Here is a 4755-nt window from a genome sequence, read left to right as displayed (position 1 = left end):
ACCAAATTCCACAACAATCTTTCAAGCATTGTATTTGGACACTTTTGGGTTCTCCCATTTTATTCAAGATGGTGGAGGGAACCACCTTTGAGTCCAAAGCGTACATTGCTTACCAAGTTCTCAGATTTGATCAGAATCATTTTACTCCTTCAAAAATGGCTGTGGAACAAATAGACTAACATGAAATACCAATTGTTAGATTGAAAGACTGGATGAAATGTGTTTCGTGAAAACCAACAGATGTAAAATGGAAACAGTGCACTCTGAGTTGCTGGATCAAGGCGTCCCACCAGCCAGAGACAGGAGCTGCTTGTGACGTGGCCACCTGCTTGCCGTCCCTGAAGAGCTACGATTCCCAGAAGCACAGGTAACACAGCCACGCGACTCCCAGGTGGATGTGGGGACAGATGGCCCAGCTACCTTTTACCTCTGCAGTTTCAGCTAAATTGTGGAGGCTGAGCGATGCGGACACACAGCTCTGGGCAGCACACACAGGAGGCGCCATAAAACTTCCTGGGGCCGTGTGTGCTCTGTTTATGTAGCAGTTTGTAAGGTGAAAAACACATCAGAGTAAACCAGTTTTCCTCCAGATTTTTATCTAGCTTGATTTTATTACACTCTTTGGGCTTTAGAACACACAGCTCTGCTTCCTTGAATACAATTTAAATTATAAGTTGGATGGGGAGAAAGAGATCTCTGTGGAAACAATGACCATTATAAATTGATTGCAGACCACCATCCTGCAGGGCCGTGGGTCCTAGTTACAGAGGCAGTCTGTGTGGATGCCACACACCACCCGGGACCCTGGGAATGGCAGCAGCGGTCACTGGAGCAGGTGAGTGGCTGGATCCTGACTGGAGAGGGAGTGGCTGGACTTGGTCCACAGTCTTCCTGGTCACCCCTTTAAATTCATCAACTGTTCCCCTTCTGATTTCTCAACAAGACAATATAGCTGATGATGACTTTTAGGAAGGAGATAAGAGGGCTGATTAGGGCGCTGGAGGTGCCTGCTCTTGCCTGTGTTTGCCCCCTTCCCCGGCACCTGGGGTGAGGCATGGGGGAGGGGAATAGGAATGGAAGAGAAAGAGAGCAGGAGCTGAGCAGGAAAGTTGTAGAAAGCTGCCTTCCTAACTGAAACATGGCTGCCAATAGGAAAAACGGACAAACCAAGGGAGTTTGGGCAATGGATCATGGCTCCCTGATGGAGTCCCTACTGTGAGCAGAGCTGCCCAGGGCACAGCTGGGGAGAGGGCCCTCCTGGAGCCTGGAGCCCACACTTCCCTCCAGGGCCTGGGTATCTAGGCTGACTCTGCTCACCCCACGTGCGCAAATGCCCCAGTGCTGGTGGTCAGGGTGACCTTCGCCCCAAGTTTTACCGAGCAGTTACTTCAGTCTGAGCCAATGACTGTCACTGGTCCTGAAACGGATACTCTGACTAGTGTGCTTCGGTGACCAGTTGTGTCTGTCCCTTCTGCGCCAGGTCAGCAGACCAAGTGGTGGCTGAGACTCGCCCTTCACAGAAGAGCCAGCATCACTCGAGCGGTCCGGTCATTAGTCAACCTCACATTATCACAGCTCCAACCGCCACTGTGGACGGTGACCGACGTGTGGGACAGCTTGGAAGAGCTTCCGATGGCGGGCGTGCCAGTGCGTCACGGCCATGCTGGTCTGTCACACGGGTTCATGAGCAAAAGCTGTTGGCTTCCGGTTCCAGGGTGGGGAGCTGCGCAGGCGCAGTGGACGTGAAGCTGGGAAAAGTCCTCAAAGGGTCATTTCACCCATTCCCTGCCCCCAGGGAGAGAGCCCTCAAACCAGGGCAGATAACAGTCTGGGAGTTTCTAGGCAGCTGAATGGGCGGCTGGATGGCTCATCTGGTTAGAGCGGGAGCTCTCAACAAGGTTGCCGGTTCAATTCCCGCATGGGATGGTGGGCTGTGCCCTCTACAACTGAAGACTGAAAACGGCGACTGGACAAGATTGAAAACAGAGTCCCTCACCGTCCGTACAGTCCTCAGGACCAAAACTCAGCCCTTCAGGGGAAGCAGGGGGACCCACTGACAATCTTCTTATTTTTCAATCTCCATTGTTAGAAATGTCCCACATGAACAAATGTGTTCACACCAGGTTCTGTGCCCACAAAACAGTTTCTCATGGTTGCACACAAACAAGACTGGAGTTCCCTTCCTGGCACGTCCGTGGGGCCCTGTGAACCCAGAAAGTGCCCAGTCATAATGAGTGACTGTCCCCCTGGCTGCCACATCCTGTCCCCTCATCCATGATGATCATCCTGCTTTTCCTTCATCCATTGCAAGCGAGAGGCATAAAGATTCCGGCTCTTTTTGAGTTATTCGAGTGTCAAACAATATCCTAGAAGAAACAGATAATGCCATGAGCATGAAAGCCGCCATCAGCTCAGCCCCCGGAGATACGCCTTGTGCATATGTTGGGAGTCTGTCCTCCATCTCCTTCCCAAGAACGCACACCTGTATGTCTGATAGGCAGCAAGCAGCCAGGGAAACGCAACTGCTACAGCTCACAAACTTTAGTGCTTCTAAGAATCACCTGGAGAGCTTGTGAAACAGCTTCCCGGACCCCAACCCAGGAGTTTTGCATTGCGTGTGTGCTGAGGGAGCCGGCCTCCGAGTGGCACTCGCCTCACAGGCCTCAGCATCCGCCTGAGGCCATGACCTGCCTAGGCCTCCGGCTGGTGCCCGGGTAACTGCAGGGGCAGCCAGCCAGGGTGACAGGGGGCGAGGAGGGTGTGGATGCTGCACTGCCTTTTCCTGGCCCTGTGACCTCGGGGCAGCCACTTCCCCGAGCCCGGCTTCCTTCCTTCATGTGATGTGGGGACGGCCACTGTGCCTTCCCCATGGAGGTGGCAAGATAGCAATATAGTGCGTCAGTGGTCACCTGTCTTGGCTTGGCCCATAGTGAGTCCTCAGGGAGTGACTGTGAAGTCCATGGCTCAGCGACAATGGCATCTCATGTGGTCTTGTCACTTCCTTATGAGTTCCCCATGTACAAAGTGTGGAATGGTTGGGAGCCTACCTTGTGGGTCTGGTGTGCTAATGACACGAAATAAGGCACGTGGGATGCCTAGTATCAGCCTTGCCTGTGTCATGTGGCCAAAAAGCACGAATCATGATTTTAACCATTTAATAGCTTTGTGCTGTGCTCCATAACCCTGGCGATCCACCAATGGTCTTTTTATTTTAAAATCTTTTTTGCTACAAAATGCAAGCATGCACATACGTGGTGACTAGTCTAAGGAACCCCCTTACACATGGCACCCAGATTCAACCATTTGCTTGGCCTCCCAACTGTCTTTTCCTGCTGGCACAGGGCTCAGGTCTGGTCTGGGGTTTCAGAAGCAGGGCAGAGGTGGGAGCCTTTGGACAGACATCTAGGGTGCTGAGGTAGTTCTGAGCAGCAGCTGTCTGGAGGAATCAGGAGACAGCAGGACTCACGGACAGTGTGAGCTGCCGGTGGGGCTTTTGTGCTTCCCATGGACCAAAGCATGAAACTGAGTTTAAAACAAGCAAACCCAGAAGTGTTTGTCGATATCCACCGGACTCGGTGGGGATCCCCAAATCCTCGACGCTGCCATTTTTAAGTATGCCTTATCAATATTGACTCTGGTTCTCAACAAAATGATGGCACCCTCAGTGACCCTCAGCCCTACTGTTTCCGTGAGAGTCCCTGGGGCTCAGCAGAGAGTCTCCAGGCAGAGGTGGGTGATTGGGCATCTCTGAGTACAGGATCTCCGCAGGATCAAGGGCCGCTGCCTCTGGGTCTTTCCTGCTTCCTTGGGGTCAGGACTCCATTTTGCCAGTTCTTGGCCAAGTGAGTACAAGGTTCTCCAGCTAAGGAAATGCTGTCAGGTCTTCAGGACCATCAGGGGTGAGTGCAGAAGACAGAGGGCTCAGGCTTATTATCAAAACCAAGAAGGGAAGGTGCTGCGCGTAGTAGGCATATTCTTGGGTTCCCTGAGTCCTGACTAATTGGAGGAAGAGAGGTGGCAGATGCAGTGGGTGCAGTGGTGGCCCAGAGCCCAGGCTTTGGGGCCCAGAGCCCATGCAAGTGGTCAGGGTATGATAGTGGGAAAAGGGCATGTGTAGCAGGGACATAGTCCCCTGCCTAGCTGGTCACAGAAGCTGAACCCACACTTTTATCAAAAGAACCGAGAAGCAGACACCTACCCCTTTTAGGAGCTATTTCCCCTGTTCCTCCCCCCACCCACAAAAGAAAAATTTCTAGATAATCAATGAATTTTACACTTTGTCCTGAGTATGTTATACCAAGACACTTAATAAAAATGAAATGGACGTTAAATAGCTTTTAAGACTTTATTGATGGATAGGAAGAAAAAAAACATATATATACATATATATATAAAATTAATCTAAAAAAAAATTGTTAGAAAAAAGAGAATGGCTGTGTCAGGGGCGTCTTCCACAGGTGAGCAGCAGCCCTATGCAGGAAGACAAAGGGATCAGAGCACCTTGCCCAGGGCGGCAGGATTGCTTTTTTGCTGACTTCCTTCCCAGTGCCTCCAAGCCAAAGAATGAGTTTGAAGTTTTGTTGCATATTCCAGGGTATCAGTAATTAACCTCCCCTCCCATGCCTTTGGCAGGATTGGGTGCTTAGGAAATATTCTTAAATAAACATAAGGATCATACCTATAACCTCATTTAATTCTTAGGACAACCCTCCGAGATAGCAACTATTGTTATCCCATTTTACAGATGAGGGAGCC

At 51.0% G+C, this 4755-nt stretch overlaps 1 long non-coding RNA gene across 1 annotated transcript; it reads left to right on the top strand.

Moving 5' to 3' along the window:
- On the top strand, window positions 1-4184 carry LOC141571312 (uncharacterized). Its single transcript, XR_012496077.1, has 3 exons — window positions 1-367; window positions 732-835; window positions 1481-4184. It is a non-coding gene; the product is annotated as an uncharacterized LOC141571312 (long non-coding RNA).
- The last annotated feature ends 571 nt before the right edge of the window (window positions 4185-4755 follow it).

Source organism: Rhinolophus sinicus, linkage group LG04, assembly GCF_036562045.2.
Source record: "Rhinolophus sinicus isolate RSC01 linkage group LG04, ASM3656204v1, whole genome shotgun sequence".
Classification (NCBI taxonomy): domain Eukaryota; kingdom Metazoa; phylum Chordata; class Mammalia; order Chiroptera; family Rhinolophidae; genus Rhinolophus; species Rhinolophus sinicus.
This window is presented reverse-complemented; position numbering and strand designations above follow the sequence as displayed.